We start from the raw sequence: 20,860 nt of genomic DNA on the forward strand, positions 1-20,860 counted from the left end.
AAACCAATGCTTGCTCAAAGTCATAAGTAAGTCCATGGCATTGTTTGGATAGAACTATCTCCCTGGCTCCTGTTTTAATGCCCTGTTCACCTATTGCATTTGAGGGATAATAATGAAGTGCAAGTCCCTGCATTCTAATCAATCAAATCACACAGGGTACTGAAAAACAGAATTACAGAAGGTCTGATGGTAATTTTTGAAATCATGGGAAATGAGAAATATATCAGAAGATAGGATTGTCCTTCAATGGCATCACAACTAGAATAAGCACTGTTAATTCAATATAAGCTACTGATGACCTGGCTTGGTCACTCTGCATCAGAATGTTGTCTTAAGCAGTAAGGAGAGTGCATAATTCATTTAGATAAATATCAATACCTAAAAAGTTCCTTAAAGATGCTGTAAAAGTTAATTGACAACGGATACTCCTTTACTAAAAATTAAGAATTGTAGGCATCCTATTATATATATATATATATTTAGCAACATTACCTGCCATGATTAAAAGAATCATCAATGACTTAAATAGAATTTAGTAAGAAGAATTAAAAATTAATGTTGAGGGGCGCCTGGGTGGCACAGCGGTTAAGCGTCTGCCTTCGGCTCAGGGCGTGATCCCGGCGTTCTGGGATCGAGCCCCACATCAGGCTCCTCCGCTATGAGCCTGCTTCTTCCTCTCCCACTCCCCCTGCTTGTGTTCCCTCTCTCGCTGGCTGTCTCTCTCTCTGTCAAATAAATAAATTAAATCTTTAAAAAAAATTAATGTTGATATGTCAGCAATTTCCTATAATGATAATAATTACTGTATGGTTGAAATAATTTTCAATTTTGTAATAAATTATTTGATCCACATTTTTTGATGTCCAGGGTACAAATGAATAAACCCATGTTATTGCTTCATCCTGGAAACAGTACATACAGCTGCCCTGTAAGAAGTCACTCAGTGTAAGCATCTGCCTTTTTTATTTCCTGATAGTCATAATAGAGCAGATTCTCTCTAGGATCTGCAGATATTTGCAAGAAAAAATGTTCAATGGAATCAATGTTCTTCAAAGCCAAGCCACCACCAAAACTCATTGAAATGCAGAGGGCTATGCCACTGTTGGCTTTTTAATTGTCTGGATTCTAAATGTTACACTTTTAATAATGATTTCTTTATTTGTTGTTGTCTCCAATATATTGTATTCCAATGTGATTTCAGCAGTGTAACAGTGTCCATTTAGGTCAAGTTTTACATCTCAGACCTCATCGGTAGGGGGAAAAGCCCAGAAATAGAATAACATAATTGATGTAGGTTTCACCATTGTTTTCTTTGTCAAAGCTTTCAGTAGATATTGTGTGTCTTTATCAACTGACAGTTAAACATTGCTGTAGCTGGACTTTATTATACCTGCCTATGGGAAAAGAAACCATGCCTCTCTTAATTTTCAGTTGCAGGCCTCTCTTAACACCCAGTTTCTCCCCAAAGTGAATTCTGGCATGCTGTTTGGCCTCTTTTAAGTCAAACCCTTGCAATATTTACAATGGTTATTGTGTAGTTATCCTCCATATTTGGCAAAAAGCCATCCAGCTCTTTTGGTATTCTACGGAAACAGACAAGACACTTAATTTTATTTCAGCTACAAAGCATATGATTAGAGTTCTGCTATAATGTACAATTCTTCCTCCTGAAGGGAAGGAAATTTTTTTCTTTACCCTTCTAGGTTCTTCTGACTAGTCTAAAAATTAAATTGACATGAGACCAATTAACAGGAGAAAAACTAATTATGTACATATGGTGGGGTTGCATAAGAAAATGAAACCCATTTCAGGCAGTCAGGCAATTAAGGCTTATATGCCATTCTGAGCTAAGAAAAGGGGAATAGGGAACTGGGACTTCAAAGGGGAGAGAGATAATTTATTGAAAGATGGGAAGAGCAAATGTGTGGTAAACAAACGTTTGCGGTGCCATGCAGAGATGATAGGAGAGGACTTTGAACAACCAGGCCTTGCTGAGTTTCCCCCACCCTAATACTCCTACTCATATTCTTTATAGTTATCTCTTGATAGCTCTCTTCCTGGACCAGGCCATCTACCTAAATCCTTGTAGGCAGTTAAAGGGAAAGTAAAAGCTCTTCCTAAGTCATTTGGGCTTTGATTGTTTTCAGCTTCAAATACTCTGCACGCCAAAGCAGTATATTCTGAGGACACTCGTTCTGAATCCCATTAGGTCCTTCCTCTAAAACTTCCCTGGAAGTTTCACATATTTTAAAAGCTGTACTGGTTGCTGTGGGAGAAGAATTGGGTTAGTAGCCAAGGGGTAATAGATCTGCAAAGGGAGAAGAGAACATAGATTAGAAAGAGGATGAACAAAGAGAAAAGAGCAAATTGAAGGACATTTTCCACACCCAACTAAACCAGCCTCCTAATCCTAGGAATATATCAGTCCAAAAAAAAAAAAAAAAGGCTGTTCTTCATTCATCTTACAGAAAGTATTAATCTTTTCTTTTAATAGATATAAGTTAGACACTATTTGTCCTGTTTGATTTAGATAGAAGCAAAATTTTTCACCAATAACTGCACAAGCCCCTCCTTGCTGGGCAGTCAGTGTATCTAGAGCATGACAATTTTGGAGTGCAACAGAGGCTAACTGTTAACTTCTAACTGGAGTAGTTCCAAAGTTTGCATAGTGTTGTTGAACTCTTATTTTATTTTCATGGAAAAAGATTGCCTTTTCCAATCCATAATTTCCAAAGGTTGGGAATAAGGTCCCCAATGCTGAAAAAAACTTGGAGTGATGACACACAAGTAGATTTTCTACGACTCCTCATCCAAATGTTTATATGGCCCAACTTTTTAAACAAAGGAGCTCAAGTTTGTAATTTGCCTTACATTTAAGGTGAAGTATCTTATGAAAGAAGGAGCCAGGCATCCTAGAAAACATTGTCCCTGATCATTTAGATGGGAACCCTTTATATACTTTGCCACCACATAATACAAAAAGTCCAGTGTGATTCAAAGATAAGGTCAGAGTAAAATCTATATTTTCCAGATCTGGGGCATTCCATGACTTTTGCTACTATTACTGTTAGCATCCATACACCTCCATCTTTCACATAGTCCTGTTAGTTTGAAAGAGAAAATTAGGTTGCCAAATATCTGATCTAGGAGGCCTGCAATCTGGCTTTGGCAGCTAGAAAGCTCAGTTTTGCCATCTGGCCGAGTTAGTTCAGATTTTATGTTAACCCACAGATAGTTTGGGGTACTGCGAAGTCTAATCGGGGAAGCAGCTAAGAACCCCAATTCATTCAGCGATGGCCTGTGAACCATCCAAAACATATGGTGATTTGGCAAATATCTGTGCTATACAAGTTAGTCCTAGAGTCACTTTTAATCTCTTTGACAGGTTCAAAAATGCCATTTATAGAATCAAGCCACAGGGTTTGACTGCAATATTGTCTGGTATATGGCCCAGGAGAAGTCCAGAGGCACGTCTCTTTTCAATGCAAAGAGGAAATTTCCCATCTATTGTCTTTATATGGGCAAGAGACAGTCCTTGGGCTTCTATAGAGGTTTTCCTGGGCCTATATAACTCAGCAGAAGGAGAGAGAGAATGATGTTTTTCTAGTCATGGATACCATACCCTATTGCTCATCCATCTTCCATACTTAGTCCACCAGGTGTTCACATCAGCAGGAACAAAGACTAGTTCAGGTTCTTTTGTACTATTTAGATGTTGACATAACCAACAATCACATTGATTAGTTAGTGTGGCCAGAGTTTTGTAAACTGTCATAAGGGGGGCGTTTGGTCTGTGCCCAACTTGTTAAAAAGTAATGGTTAATTAGAGCAAGACACAGTTGAAAAAGAGCCAATAGAGGAAACCTAGAGAGAGGAAGTAGGTAAGATAGAGAAGCCCTCTCCAGTCAGCTTCCTAATAAAAGATTAATAAATATAGGAAATATGTTTATTATTAAGAAAAGGCAGAGTTTTGCTTCTTAGTTTCTGGCTTTGGGTTGTGTGTGTGTGTGTGTGTGTTTTGTTTTGTTTTTGTTTTTTTAGTGTATGCATATACGAAGTCTTTTAAGAGGTAGGAAATAGGTGAAAGCAAAGTTTCTTGATCTGTGATCTTGGAAAAAGCTGTTTACTTTTTGATGTGGGCTGCTCCTGGGTCCTGGGAATTGGCCCTACAAATCCTTAATTTAAGATCACCTGTAGGAACTATCTCCAGTTGTCTTGAGAGTGATGTTCTGGGTCTATGTCAGCATGGCTTGTGTGAGTCCAGTAAGGTTTTTCTTTCTTTCTTTTTTGTTAAAGATTTATCTGTTTGAGAGAGAGAGCACAAGTGTGCATGTGAGTGGGGGAAAGGACAGAGGGAGAGAATCTTCAAGCAGACTCCCCACTGAGCACAGAGCCTGATATGGGGTTTCCTTCCCACAACCCATGAGATCATGACCTGAGCTGAAACCAAGAAACTGATGCTTAACTGACTGAGACACTCAGGCGCCCCTCCACAAAGTTTTTTCTTTTATTTTGATGGCAGTACAGGTGGTTAGCAGTACTTCATAAGATCCTTCCCATTGTGGTGACAGTGAGTGCTTTCTTCTAAAGAGCTTGATGTATGCCCAGTTTCCTGGTTGAAAGACATGGCAAGACTTGTCAGTCAGTGGGGGCCATGCCTCTTTCATCTGTTGGTGATATGCTTAGTGTATACTAGTTTATTCTTGTATATAGTCAGTCATAGCATCAAACCATTCACTTAAGTTCTCATAATGCTCACTTAACCCACAAACAGAAGGTTCAGAGATGACAGTAGGCATTGGATGACCAAACTCTATTTCAAAAAGGGTCGATCCATGTCTCCTGTTTGAAGTATTTGAGAGCTTTATAAAGGTCAGTGGTCATGTTTCTGGCTTTAAGTCCAGTTTCTTAACAGATCTTTCCTAAATTTTTTTATGTCTAAAATTTTTATGTTCCACTTGCCCTAATGATTGCGGATGATATGGGGTATGAAGTTTTAATGAGTACCCCAGAGTTTTTGCAAGCATGTGGTTTATCTCTGCTATTAAATGAATTCCTTTGTCTTACTGAATCCATAAAAGAATGCCAAAACAAGGAATAATCTCAGTTATTGATTTCTTTGCCACTGTTGTAGCATTGGCCTGTCTAGTCAGAGACTATTCGGTCCATTCACTAAGCATGCAGACAATAACCAAACACTGAGAACAGCCTAGAGCTCAGGGCAAATCTATAAAATCCATTTGGAATACTGCCAAGGACAGTGTGGGCCTAGGAGAACTTCCTAATGTGTACTTCTTTCTTCCAAAAAGTTGGTGAGATTTACAAGTAGTGTACTGGGAAATAATTTGATTAGAAATATTGTGGATGTCAGGACAAAACCAACTGTCTTGTAGTTCCTTAACTATCCTCCATTTGTACCTATGTCCCATTTGATGGGAGATAAGTGCAAAGTCAACAGGTCAAAAGGAAAGGGGCTACAGGAAGTCCATTTGGCCCAATGTATAACCCATCTGATAGTTGCGTGGCACCCTTGTGTATCCATTTGCCTTTTTCAGATTGTGAGGCATTTGCCTGATAGTTGATAAATGTCGGTCAGGGATAAAGGCAGGTTTAAAACTCGGATCGAGAAAAGACAGGGTGGTTCCTTTGGGGCTGCATATTTACCAGCCTTGTCAGCCCTATCATTTCCTAAGTTATCAGCCTTAGTCTGGGATGAGCAGTTAAGAATAGCAATTTTAGAAAGGAAGTGAATAGCTTGCAATGGGGCAGCAATTAGTGTCTATTAGTGACAGGAATTCCCACAGAAGTTAAGGGTTCACAGGATTTCCTAATTGTGCCAAAAGCATGGCAGACTCCAAAAGCATACCTGGAGTCTACGTAAATAGTAGCAGTCTTCCTTGTTGCCAATGTGCAAGCTCTAGTAAGAACGATTTTTCAGAAGCTAGGGCTGATTTTACAGTGAGCAAAGAATATGTTTTAAGTGTTTCAAGTGCAGAAACTATGGCTTTACCAGTTATTATGGTTCTCTAGAAATTTCTCTTACAGGAGTTATGGCAAAATAGAAGTAAATCTAGGTTGGCCAAAGGGATGTCTAAGCAATCCTCTTGTGGCTTTGAGACCAGTTTGATAATTGCCAGGCAATCATGTGGAATGGAGTGGGGCTCTCCACCATCAGGAAGGGGTAGTAAAGTAGTTGGATTTAAAGTGTTACAACGATGTGAAATGATGGAAGGGTTAGTCAAAAGAGCCTGTTTGTAAGTGGCCTGTTGCTACATAGAGAGGTGCTATCTTATGAACTTGTGAGAGAGCAAACATAGCTTGGGGAACACAGAGGTGAATGTGGGAGCCTAATGTGAGTGTACAGCTTTGTCAATCAAGGTGGCAGCTGTGGCTCCCACACACAGCATGCAGGCATACCTGATGCCACAGGGTCTAACTGGCATGAAAAATACGCTATACAATGTATTTGAAAGGCAAATGTCTGTCCTAGAACACCTGTAGCAATCCATTATTTTCATGGCAGTATAGATGAAAAAGTTTGTCAAAATTAGGTAAGCCAAGAATTGGTCGTGTTGACAATATTAATTTTGAAGCTTCAAAGGAGGTTAATCCCTCCAAAAGCCAGACAATGGGCTCTGGGATGTTATCCGGGAGGAGAGTATACAGAGGTTTAGCAAGGACAGCAAAATTAGGAATCCATTGGTGGCAGTAGCCAGCAGTCCCTAGAAATTTACATAACTGTTCTCTCATTTGGGGAAGAGGGATGGAGAAAGATGACTCAAGAAATTTGAAGGTGAGCTTTTGAGTGCCCTGAGATACCCCATGTCCTAAGCCCATACCAGGTGAAATTTAGATCTGGACGCTTTAATGGCCCTGTTCAGCTAGTATCTTTAGGAAAATGAGGGGTTCTCTAAAAGCTCTCTGTTTAGTTTGGTTACAAACTGAACAACAGTGGAGCCTTGGTAAAGGTTACAGAATCCGAGTCAGTTTAGAGACTTGGAAAAAGATTGAGGGATACCTCTGAAGTGTGCGAGTCCATGTTAACTGTCTCCTTCTAAATGTAAATGCAAAAAGAAAGTGAGAGTCAAGATGCAATAGGATAAAAAAGGATGAGTAGAGGGCAATCACTATAAACTGACAGCAGCAGCAGCAGGAACTGAGGTAAGAATAGTAGCTGGATTAGGGACTGTGAGGGTAGCAAGGAGTCACAAGAGTTTATGGCTTTTAGGTCTTACACAGATCAATAGATTCGGTTCCCATCTGAATCAAATTTATCTTCTTTCTTTATAGGCAACATTGGAGAGCCAGAGGGTGAGGAAGGAAAGACAAGTAACACCCTGCTGCAACAGTCTATTAGAGGTTCAATTCCTCCTTCTGCATCCCTGGAGAGAGAATATAGGACCACTGATGGAAACAGTTTATCTTTTTCCATGCAAGGCGCCCAGACTCCACATTCAGTAACAATCCAATTTTATTTGCATGTGTAGCCTAGAGACTAATCAGGACAGCTTTTAAAGACTCATCCTCTTCTAAGGAATTTAAATTAAGATGAGCTTCCAATAAGGGAGGTAGAAATTTAAAGTTTGATCTGAGGGCAGGAAAACAAAAATGCCTTATTCATTGCGGTTTATAGTGGCATTAAATTTACATTAAAAAAATCTCTACCAAAAGGAGTTGGGACACTAGAAAGCCATGATGAGTATTAAGGAGAGCCTAAGGATATTGGGGTTGGCTGAGATATGGTCAATGAAATAAGCTGCCCAGAGACTCCAATACCTTGAATAGAATCAGAGGCAACAAATAAACATAAATCCTGAGCAGATGGTAGAGAAAGTCGCATCAGTGTCAATTAAGAAATCCAGTTCCAATCCTCTATGTTAAGTTTAATGATGAGCTCTGGGGTGCTACTGAGGATCAGCTGACCATGTCATTTGAGGGGGAATTGTCCCATAGGAGAAGAACAACGAACCTTCTGGGAGTGATGGAGACTACGGAGACTGTTCCTTGAACTTTCCTCTCTTTTTTGCAGTATTTGTAATTGTCTGGAGCCAAACAGGGAGGGGTCCAAGTGGAGCCTAAGTTACTCTCAGAGTCATGCTTTTGCCTTTCTCAAGATTCAAACTGCAAAGCAAGAATTCTTTCATTTAACTTTTTTTTTCTTGTATTCCTGTAATTTTCAAAAAACTGAGTAGCTGCCTCTATTATCACACTGAGAGGTTGGCTGGACAGCCCTTTCTATTTTTAATTGCGATATAGATAGATGATAGATAGATAGATAGAGATATCAGGGAGCAAATTTCCCACTAGAGCAGAAATTAAAAGATTTTTATGTTCTAGAGCTTACAGGTTCAATGCAGAATACCTTTAAGAAGTCTGTATAAAGTGCTCAACGCAACGACCTTCAGATGCTATCCTTCTTTCTGAGTGCAAAATTCAACCTTAGACCAATTTACTTTAGGGAGAAAAGCCTCTACTTTGCTCCTATCAAACCTTGACTATGAGCCTCCATCAGAGCTATTTCCTGGTTATTTGTAAGAGTATGTGGGAGAAATTCTAGCCATCTGTTTCCTCTGTGAAGGGGGTTTTCCCCCAGGGGGCCATCTGACTTCTGACTTGTCTGGTAACCACAGTATAATCATGGACAAGAAGAATACCTCTTAGCAACCAATCTAGCTCCCTGTGAGTAGAGTTGTGAATGACCACTAATCTTTCTAACTCCTCTCTAAATTTGGTAGGATCTTCTGAGAGTAGAGGTAAAGGGCTTTATAATTTAAAAGCTCTGCTGCTGTCCAGGCGACATGAATTCTCTGTGGTGCAGGTCCAGGATACACCCACAAAGGACATTGCACAGGAATGCCTGAAGGTGGTAGAGCCTGATTGCAGAGCCCCGGAAGGTAAAAGGAATTACAAGAGACAGCAAAGCAAGCCCTACTGCCTGCCTGGGGTACTTCTGATAAATTCACTTCCTGGCTTGTAGTATTTATGTGAATAACCCGTATAACCCACGCCTGGAGATCAAGTCTGAGGGCCATCAGTAAATCTTGTTTAAAAAGGAAAGTCAGGGGTGCCTGGGTGGCACAGCGGTTAAGCGTCTGCCTTCGGCTCAGGGCGTGATCCCGACGTTATGGGATCGAGCCCCACATCAGGCTCCTCCGCTATGAGCCTGCTTCTTCCTCTCCCACTCCCCCTGCTTGTGTTCCCTCTCTCGCTGGCTGTCTCTATCTCTGTCGAATAAATAAATAAAATCTTTAAAAAAAAAAAAAAAAAGGAAAGTCAAAACAGGCAGCTGCGTGTTTAAGGGATTTTTCTGGGGAAGTTGGAAGAATTCCAGAATCTAAGAGAACTGGCTGAGAAGATGGAGCTGGGTTTTAAGAGGGGGGTGGGGGGTTTAGCTGGGGACCCAGAGACCCAAAAGATCTTCTGCAAGGACAGGGACAGAGAGTTGGGAGTAAGGGGCACATCAGAGGGAGAAGAAGGGAATTTATGTTAGATGCAGCTTTAAATTTTTGTTCTAAGTCCAATTTCTTCTATTCTTTCATCTTATTGAGGGAATAGGGCTAAGGCTAGCCATTACACTTCTTTAAATCTTTTTTTCAATCTGATCTTCCCATGGGTACCAATAAGATAGGTATCTAGGATGAGGGCTCTCTAAAATTTTTTCAAATATAGAAGTTTTTCCAATTCAAAAAGCTCGATCATTGGACTATGGACAAGTAAAATCTCCAATGGTATATTTATTTCAATAATGACTTAATTTAATAAACCATTTCATGGAAAAACCTAGAGGTAACTTTCCAGGCTTAGAATAAATCTTTACTATGGATGCAAGAGACATCCCTGGAGTGGGTAGAGGATGCAGCTCCCATGATTCAGAAAGTTCACTCCCAAGATAGTCTAAGAAAATAAAAGTCCTTCATTGCCACAAGTGGTAAGAATGGTATAATGAAAATAATATTTCTGGTTTGCCATGAGAACATGAAACACCTCCAGTTACGGACTTGTTATTCTGTGACACCAGGCAGGTGCTATTGGAATGGGATTTTTTTCTAGCACTAACAAAGCAATGAAATTTTGAGACAACAAAGCCCCTTACGGAGGACTGGGACCTCTTGTGACAAACCCCTCTGATTGCTGGCACAGTGGGACAAAGAGAGTGCAGCTTGTGACTTCATGTCTCAGAATTCCAGTCTCTTTAACTGTCCAGCAGGATACATGCTGGTATGTGCACCTTGAACTTATGTGCTCGTTGGTGCAGACCAAAAAAGAATGTTCTCAATGGTCACAAAGTCAAGCTCTCAGGACATAGAACAAGATGACAGGAAAACCTCACCTAGTTTTTCTTATATGCACATTAACAACTTTATCTAAGCCTTGGTTCTCTCAGAGCCAAACTAATACCTAAGAAGAATGTGCTGCTGGATTGGAAGTTGTGTGGTATTTTTACAGTGTATCTCACTGCACAGAAATTTTCTTGAGGTTGGCAGATGACCTAGTGTCAGTCTAATCCATTCTCTGGCCAACTTATCCTAACACAGGAGTCTTTGGGTTAGGGGACAAGCACTCTACTAGCTCTTAAGCACTTTACCTGTACTCACCAATTTTGCCACTTTGGCTTCCAAGACATCCCTCAGCAACGGCCTTCACCTCATGTGCACGTTAACCCACATCAAAGTTTGTTTACACAGATCCTGTTCTGATGAGAACTGTGAATTCACCAACCTGCAAGTCAGCTCAAATACCAGGCGTAAAGGGCTTATGCCTGAGTTTTGCCTATGATTTCCCTTCCTATGACAAACAACGTACAAGACAAAGAAAAACCACGACCATCTCTAGGGAGAAAAGGATCAATAAAAATCAGGAGTACTCATAACAAATCTTCACCAGAGTCACTATACCCAAGAAACTAGTTCCACAAATATTTTCGCCCACTAATCTAAATTTAGAAAAGAAAAAAAGCAACCCTCACCACTCTTGCTTTCACTGGACCCTGCAGGCAGAGACCCAGGAAACGGATAGGGTAAGAATCTTTACCTTCTGCCCACCTCTTGTCAGAGGTTCCAGGATCTCTCAGCTGCAGCAGTCCCAGAGCGGGCAATGTCCAACCAGTAAGGTTAATCCTGCTGACTATGCCAACTGTAGGGGAGGAGAATTTTCCCTCTACCCTTCTAGGTTTTCTGGCTGGCCTAACAATTAAGTTGGCATGAGACAGATTAACAGGAGAAAAAAATTAATTATGAATGTACAGGGCCCCGTAAGAATATGAGACCCACATGCAATCAGACAATCGAAGTTTATCTGTCATTCTGAGCTAAGAAGGAGGGATAAGTCTGGGGGACTTCAATCTACAGGAATATGGGAAGAGCAAATGTTTGGTAAATAAATGTTTGTGGGACCATGCAGAGATGATAGGACACAGAGAGGACTTTGAACAGACAAACCCTGCTGAGTTCCCCCCAGTTTACCACTCCTAGCCCATATTCTTTGTAGTTATCTTTGGTGATAGCTCTCTTCCTGGACCAGGCCATCTACCAAAATTCCTTTAGGCAGTTAAGGGGAAAGTAAAAGCCCTGTGTGAGTCTTCTGGGCTTTGATTGTCTTCACCTCAAACTAGCACGCATGTCCAAGTGGCATATTCTTGGGACACTCATTCTGAGCCCTGTCACTCCCAAAGGCAGTGGTGATAACCTTTAGCAGTCTGACTTTCTGACTTAGTTTAGATCTTCTTTTTTTATCGAACATGTTCTACAGATTTTCTTCCACATGTCCTATGCTGCTCTTTTCAAGCCATCTGTCTTAGGATATTACTTCTTTAGTTTGGGGTGATCATTGCTTTTCAGGAAAACTAACCAACTTTGGCTTATGAATCCATAAAAGATACTGAGGCCTGAGGTAGTGTTTATTTCAGGCCAAATATGATGATTACAATCTGATTTTCAAAAGAAAGGGAATAAGCTCACTTCTGATTTTTTTCTTATGGTTATTACTCTGATTAATCAATAATTAATTAATGTGAAAATTAATTGAAAGGCAGAAAAATAGTGTATCTTGATATCAACAAGGCATTTTTAAAAAGTTTTATATGGTAATCTTAAAAAAAGACAAACATTTGGATCATAAAACATTTAGGTAGATTTTTGGCTGGTTGAATGACTCTTCCCAAACAGTGTTGATCCATGATCTCCCAGTTCTGCCACTGACCCAGCTCTATTAACATGTTTAATTAATAATAATGGGTGATATATACTGAATCCTTACACCGGGCTAGGGGTAGGAATTTTAAGCATTTTGTATACTAATTGATTTATTCTTTACAAAAACCCTATGAAGTGGGTACTATTATATCCTTCATTGTAAAGATGAAGAATTAAGGGTGAGAAAGGTAAGGGCCTCCATTCATGATACACAGCTAGTGTGTAGAGCCAGGATTTTTGAACTGGCTAATTTTTTGAATGACAGAGTTGAGACAAGTGAAAACTAATAAGATAAAATTCAAACAGGATAAAAATGCTAAGTCTGCATTTAGATTCAGCAAAATCAATACAATGCTTATAAAAAGAAGTCATTTTGTAACAATTTATGTAAAAAAAAATACTGAGTTGTCTCAGCTGACTAAAAGCTAGAAATAAATCAACAGTTTTCCTATTAAGAAACTTACCCTGCATGTGTTTCCAGACCAAGGGAAACAGCACTGCACATTTCAGTGGTCAGACCATCTCTAGAGGATTGAGTTATATTCTGATACCTCATTTTAAGAAAGATACATGGCCATTTAGAATGTGTTCAGAGAAGCATAACTAAGATAGTACGAAATCTCATCATAAGCCTGACGACTAAACAAAATATATTATATTTGATGACAAACAGTTTTGAGAGGGACAGGGTGGAAAGGGAGATATCATAATCCACACAAACAGAATTTAAATATTTGCTGATTGCAAGACAGTCTTATGAGAGAGAAGCTATTCTGCATTGTTCAAAAAGACAAACCAGGGTCAACGAGCCAAATTTATAGGAAGCTCATTTTCAGCACAGTGTTCAAGGAAGAAGTTTTTCATAAGTAGAGTCATCTAAAAATTAAATGGTTGATAAGTAACGGGTAAAAGTAATCTTTATGTATTAGATACACTTGCTAGAAAATATATGAGCTTAAAAAGTTGATGAATAGGATTTGCTTTAATTTTTTTTAAGATTTTATTTATTTATTTATTTGTTTGTTTGTTTATTTATTTATCAGAGAGAAAGAGAGCATGCGCACAAACAGGGGGAGCAGCAGACAGAGGGAGAAGCAGGTTCCCCGCTGAGCAGGGAGCCTGATAACAGGACTCGATCCCAGGACCCTGGGATCATGACCTGAGCCAAAGGCAGGTGCTTAACCGACTGAGCCACCCAGGTGTCCCTAGGATTTGCTTTAAAATAACAGAGCAAAAAAAATGTGGATGGGAAAAAGCTGCAACAAGAATAGAAAAATATGTATTATTGTTTATTTATTATTGCTGAATACTTGGAGCTTACTTATAGAATTCTTTCTCCACTATATGTAATTGAAATTTTTACTTACACAAAACGAACACATGGTCTCAGTGGGTAGTGAGGTCCCATTTTTAGATACATTCACACAAAAACTGGATGTCCACTCGAACTGGATGTGCAGAGTGCACAGAATGTTGGACTTTAAGGTTCTTTCTAAGATTAAGATTCTGGAAAGGAAGCTAGCAAAGACGTGTGAAGTAATTCAGAGAGGAAGATAACCCCTCACCAGCAGCTTTTATTATTGACATATTTTTGCTGCCTGCTCATCAGGTCTCTTACATGCTACCTTGTTTTGCTGTCTGGATTAGCTGTTCCATTCCCCGGTGGTTTGGATGCTGTCAAGGTCTATTACTACATAACAGAAACTCTCATCATAAATCCTGTAGCTAAAAGGCACAGAGCTGTCACACAGCCTTCAACTGACAACTTTCTCAAACATGAAACTTTCACACATTAAAACAGATTATTCTTTAACTAGAGAAGCAAAATATTTCACCTCCCTTCTAACTACCCTTTGAAATCTACCACTAGATAATCATGAGAGGTCTCAAAACGGAGCACCCGTGCTATCAAATGTGAGTTTGAGAGGATCACATCTGATCCACATTGAAAGGATCGTATTTCAGAGGATCTTCCTGAGGAAGATAGTCGAGTACCACATCAGCCTGCCTGTGACAACCTAGATCTATTTTAAATCGATGAAAACAGTTGGCCAGATATTCCAGTTTCTTAGGCATTTGGTAGTATTGCACTTCCTGGTCCTCATGTGGGTAGATGTAACCTCATGTAATTCTGCCCAGTAAACTGTGAGTAAAGCATTGTCAAGGTCAGGCTCTCCAAACCTCTCTTTTCCCAAGGCATGGCCATCAGCGATGTTCAAAAGGTGAGTGTTCTATCTGTATAGGTCCTTGCATGGCAACGATAAGCAAAGCCCTTTGAGATCCCATGATGGACATGTAGCTTGCGTGCAACATAAGCCTTCATGTTGTAAACCACCGATATTTTAGAGGTGCTTGTTACTGCAGTTTGTGGGTAAACTTTTAAAATGGACCCCCGATCCCCTCCCCTTAAGTGTGGGCAAGACTTGTGAATATGGTGAAACCTCACTCTCATGATATGGCCAAAAGGAAGTTTGCAGATATGATTATGATCTTTAATCAGTTGACTTTAATCAGCTGATTTAAATCAAAAGGGAGATTATTGTAGGTGAGCTTGACCTAATCAGGTGAGCCCTTAAAAGAGACAAAAAGCAGAACCAGACATTCCAACTGGCTTGAAAGAAGCAAACAGCCCTGTTTTTCATTGTGTCTGGACAACGGCAGCTGCTGGGACCTGAGAGCGGTCCTCAGCTGGTGCCTTGCAAGGTGACCCGCAGTCACGCAGCTGCAAGGGAATGACCTTGGACAACAGCTAGTGAGCTTGGAGGAGGACCTCAAGCCGCAGATGAGATTACAGCCCCAGCTGGCATCTTGATTTTCAGGTTGGTCAGTCTGAAGACAGGACCAGACAAACCCATCCCCAGAATGCTGACCCACAGAACCTGAGAGATAATAAATTGGCGCTGTTCTATACTGCTAAACTTGTGGTAATTTGTTACCACAATAAAAACTAATATACCACAATAGATCTGAGTCTACACCGGCTGATAAGACAGAGAAATCAACTGCCATGTTATGATCATGATAGTGCCAGAAATATTTAGGAAAGCAGAAAAATCATATTGATGAATAACACATCTGTACAGTGGCACTCCAGATGGCCATTACATTGAATGAGGTAGGTCTGTATGTGCTGTTATTGAACAATGTTTGACATATTTGTCCAGTGAAACTAAGGTACAGGTCATGTATACAACATGATCTCATTTGCATTTTAATGGATATATAAAAATTGCATATCCACAGACAATTTCTGGAATAATAAATAATTATTAACACTGACTATATCCGAGAAGGGGCACTGGAAGCCCAAGGTAAAAGGAAGAATGACTTCTCGTATAAACGTTTGCACTGCTTGAATTTTTAACATGTGCACATATTGCACTTCCAATTTCTGAAAAATGAATATAAATGATAAACAAACTAATCAGCTACACTTATTGAATAGATACTAAATGCAAACCACTTTCCTCAGTAAGGAGTTGCACCGAAGATCATGGAGTAGCTGCTTGTTTGGCAACGTACTCAATGAGACAAATTTGAAAAAAATGATGGCAACACAGAGAATTATAATTTCTGCGTAAAACTGGGAAAATAGTTGGTAGTTCATGAAGTCCCAAGAGGGCATCTTAAGAAAGAGTATGCAGATGCTGCAAGTATGAAAAAGGCGGGCTTTGAAGGAAGGGCACCATCTCTGACATTGCAGTGTCAAAGCTGCCACATGACGTGCTTTGTCCTCCATCTAAACAAGTCTGAATCGCATGAGTTCGATGCCTAGGGACGTAAACTGGGTTTGTAGCAGATGTTCCTGGAGACTTGAGTCCATCTGCTCGGCCCACCTCGGATTTTACATCTGTAGCAGACGCTTCCATGTAACCTACAGCTTCCCACCACAGGAACCTTTGCTTTTCTGCTTAGGACCTTTTGCCAAATCTGTGGGAACCCAGCGTCTGAAGTACTGGGCAGTTAACATCTCTGAGGGTTACCTTCAGCCAATGACAGGGGAAGCCAGTGGATAAATGCTGCCATTCCCCAAGCCTAAGAGAGAATTCTAGAAAGCATTCTGTGAGTTGAACCCTCATTGCCTACAATAGTAGAGAATTTAGAATGCAACCTTTATTAGCATTTCTCCTTCTCCCGCCTTACTCCTCCTTTTTTTCCTCCTACTTCCTGAAATCACTCCCAAATTATGTGCACTAAATCTTTATTTCAAGCTCCACCTTTGTGGTTACCCAAACCAAGATAGTGTTTGTTAAAGAAGGGGGAAAAGCATGCAGTTTTAAATGGCTGAATATGCAAAACAACAGCGTTGCTTCTTGCAACATTATTTCTAGAGACAGCCTAAGGCAGTCTTAAATCATCAGTAAAAGCGCTCTCTGCAAGAGAGGATTCTACCGTGAAATAGATAGCATTCAATCCCAGAGAAAGCCGGTTGTGCTAAATTAGGCCTATTCTAAGAAGGCTAACCTGTAGTTGCTCCTGGCGGGAGGCATTTCAAATACTCACTAAATTCTCCTTACTTTCATTTTACCTTGTTACGCTTCATTATGCCCCAAGTAACACAGCAAATAATTCCCTTTGGCCCTCACTGTTTACTGCTTTCCAAATATGGAACAAAATGCTTACCATCCTCCTCCTCACTGTCTAGCCAAAGTTACCTATCACTCTTCTTGCTCTCATTGTGTTCGGCCATTCTAACTACCCTTCTGTGAATTCCTTCTTGCTGTTTACGTGTACCAAGCATTCCAAGTAAAGAGTCTCATCTCAGAAGTAGGGTGCCTAAGACAGTCTTTGGGAAGACTTCAATTTGAACAACAGCAACAAACGAGAAAGCTCCTTTGTCCACCTTCAAGATCCTTCCTATATTGCAAGAGCCAGTAGAATCTGTGACCCATTTAATTTCACAACGGAAATCTAGGATTCTCCGATTCCTCTCCACCCGAGCAACTATTTACAGATTTTCCTCAGATATACCTGTTTCCCTCATGCTACTCCTTTTGTTGTAGGTATAATTAAGCTGATTGCAGCCCCAGGTGGCCACTATAGCAATTCAAAATGAGTGCTCTAACTGTGCACTTTTCTCTCCGCCTTGCTCAGCCTGAGGATGGCTGGATGGCCCCAAGGCTCTCATTGTTAATATTAGATAAATTTCGTCCTTTTGTAAATCTTCATTAGCCCCTTCCTCTTTCTCCAGAATGGCTTCTTCTGGCGCCCAGCTCATTCCTTGTGACAACCATCTTTCTTGGCTAGAAGTTGCTGAGGAAACAGAAAACCTGCCTGTTATCATTCCCCACATTTGTTCCTCTGATCACCTCCCCTTCCATGGGTGTTTCCTCTCGGAGACAATTTAGTTTCTGAAGCTCACTAAGCAGAGGTCGATTTTACTGTCAATTATGTCCAGATCTTCATGTTAACTAAATAAAGGAAATTTAAGGGGAAAAAATAAATCTCTAATTCTTCTCAGTAATTTTTAACTTCAGGGAAATAAAAGAACACATGGTGATAAGTGGACATCACCAGATTTAAACAAAGGACTCAAGGTACTTTTTCTGAGTACTTGTAATTAGGCTAATACTTCACGTCAAGACTTCAATCTGTATTTGGAAATTTTATGACATTTTATGTGATCATTTCTGAAAGCTCAGTTTGAAACCACTCTGCACACTGTATGAAAAGAAGTAGAATACAGAAGTAATGTTTGTGAGGTGGCTAGTCCACGCCAGACACATTTCACAGGGGTTGGCTCATTTGATTTCACAACAATCTCCATCCTGCAGATTATCAAATTTAGGATAAGGGACCTGCTCAACTTACTAATAACATCAATAGGTGAAAGAAAATCTACCCACTTTCCACTTTGTCACACTGCTTTCAAGTAACAGACATACTTTCTCAATCGTTCTATGTACTCACAATCATTATCATAGTCAGTATATATAATTCAGATAGAGGTAGCCACACTTCCTATTTTGTAAATGTTGGGAATATGAATTGTTGACTAGGAAGAAAATCCAGACCCTCAATATTTGTCCTCTTTAGAGGAATGATGGGATATAATCTCTTGCTTCTTACTAATGTCCCTGTGATATCAGGAACTATTTTTCACAAATCCTATTAGAAAGCTGTGGAAGACACTGCCTGTTGCTTGGCTGTCCTAACCATGACTCACAATCCATTATTCCTAACCATATTCCATGAGTGGGCATAGAAAATCCTTGTGGCTTACATAGATGCCAAAGTTGCCTAAGGGATTTCTGGGAAAGCTTTTTCTTTCCTGATACAGACGCCACACATTTCCTGTCACCTTCTTCTTCTTCTTCATTTTTTATTTTTATTTATTTATTTATTTTTATTTTTCATATTTTAGAGAGAGAGAGAGAGAGCGCCGGTGGGGAGGGGTAGAGGGAGAGAGAGAATCTTAATCTTAAGCTCCACACCCAGCGTGGAGCCCGACACAAGGCTCAACCTCATGACCTAAGATCATGACCCTGAGATGATAATCTGAGCTAAAACCAAGAGCGGGACATTTAACCAACTGAATGACCCAGATGCCCCGCACCTTGGTCTTATCTTAAATATGGATGCAATGATTGGAGCCAAAGTAGCCACCTTTCAACCATGAAGGAAACACTAAAAAAATCATGGTGATAGGAGCTCTGACACTGGTGAACAGCTGAATCTAAAATAGGAATAATAAACTTTCCTTTGTTTAAGCCACTCTAGTTGAGTTTTTGTTATTTATAGCTGAATACATTGCTAACCGATACAAGAACAAAATATTTTACAGCAGAAGTTTGGTCCCATTAAATGGGGAATGTATTTTATCAACAGGTATCTATGTGAAAAATAATCTAGATCAGTGGTTATCCAATAGGCGTTCTGTGATAATGGAAACGTTCTCCATCTGCACTGTCGCATATGGTAGCCATCCATGATTACTGAGCACTTGAAATATGGCTGGTGCAACCGAGGAACTAAATTTATATTTTATTTAATTTTAATCAGTTCAACTTTAAATTTAAATGGCTAGTGGCTAACATGTTAGACAGTGCAATCTAGACATTTTGTGAGTCATGACATACATGTCATGTCTACGTTTGGGATGAAAAACTGAAAATGTGCAAATCTACTTGAGGCAAATGAATTATCTGCTTGTTTAGTAGACTGTCTCTATGGCCAGAGAGATATCTTCAGTGAAAAGTTGCTTGTGGTCTTGAACTAAAACACAATTAAGGTATATGTCTTTTGGATGAGGGAAAAGAGAGAATTCTGAGGCTGAAAACACAGAATACTGTTTCATTTTTCTAACGGGACCGCTCCAAAGCATTGACACAAAGGAGTAATTATTCTTAAGAGACATCATAAGTTAAATTCATTTCTTGTCATCCGAGTCATTACCTCTATAAGAACAGCAGTGAGTACAGCCTACTTTCAGTAAAGGGTGTCTTCGGGGTACCCCAATCCACTTCATCAACAACCCTCCCTTCCAGATTTTATACCTTTTCCTCCAGTTATATCCATCTCTACTTTGGTGGTCTACATTATGGTTTTATTCCCTTACTCCTAGAGAATGTTGTAAAGAAATCTTTCCAGGGTCAATATGTTACAGGCTGAATTAAGTCTCCCCCCAAATTCATATGTTAAGAACTTACCCCTGGTACCTCAGAATGTGACTGCATTTGGACACAGTGTCTTTAAAGAGGTAGCTGAGTTTAAGTGAAGTGATTAGGGTGAGACTATATATATACACACACACGTATATATAATACATACATATAATCCAAACACGACTAATGTCTTTAGAAAAAGAAATAAAAAAACAGATAACACACTGACCCAGAGGTTAACATATGAGGACACAGTGAGAAGGCAGCCATCTGCAAAGCAAGAAGAGAGGTATCAAGAGAAACTAGACCTACCAACACCTTGATCTTGGCTCCTAGCCTCCAGAACTGTGAAAAAGTAAATTTCTGTTATTTAAGCCACCTAGTCTGTGGTATTGTTACAGCAGCCCTAGCAAATTAATACACAGTATCTGCCAATTTTCTCATGAGCCCTCAAAAAGAGGCTCTATGTGGGGTGTTTCTGGCAACGTTAGATAAGGCAAGAGCATGGTGGCAAACTCATGGGGGAGATATTCTGGCAGTTGGAATTTTGAGGTCTGCCCAGTTCACATGTATGAGATTATCTCCTCAGTTAGTCAGATGTATATGGGGGCAGGAGTACGTGGACTAGACATGGGATGTAGAGGGGAATTAATCACTTAGAAAAATCTAGAACTTAGATAGTTGAACACCAATTATTTCATACAATGTTAGGTCTGAAAGAGACACTACAGATGATATAGTTCAACACTTTCTTTGTATAGGTGATAAAACTAGGCCCTGAAAGAAGAGCTGCTTGTCCAAAATCACTCAGTCCGTTGGCAAACTGGGATCGGATCCAGGTCTCTGGTTCATTGTTCTGTCTTTGATTACATCCTATTTTGAGGCAAGGACATATTCAGTTTTATAATTTTTTTATTGGAATACCATGCAAAATGCTTATAAATCAGAACTTGTATTTTAAAAGTTAGCTCAGGTCCCAGTTTTAAATCCACCATTTATCAGTTTACGTCCTTAGGCAATCACTTAACCTGTTGAGGACTCAGTTTTTTCATCTGTAAAGTGATG

At 39.9% G+C, this 20,860-nt stretch overlaps 1 pseudogene; it reads left to right on the forward strand.

Moving 5' to 3' along the window:
* Positions 1 to 3,293: 3,293 nt before the first annotated feature.
* The window catches only part of LOC121100297, a 43,120-nt pseudogene continuing 25,553 nt past the window's right edge, over positions 3,294 to 20,860 (forward strand).

The sequence above is a fragment of the Ursus maritimus genome, unplaced genomic scaffold (assembly GCF_017311325.1).
Source record: "Ursus maritimus isolate PB19 unplaced genomic scaffold, ASM1731132v1 scaffold_36, whole genome shotgun sequence".
NCBI lineage: Eukaryota > Metazoa > Chordata > Mammalia > Carnivora > Ursidae > Ursus > Ursus maritimus.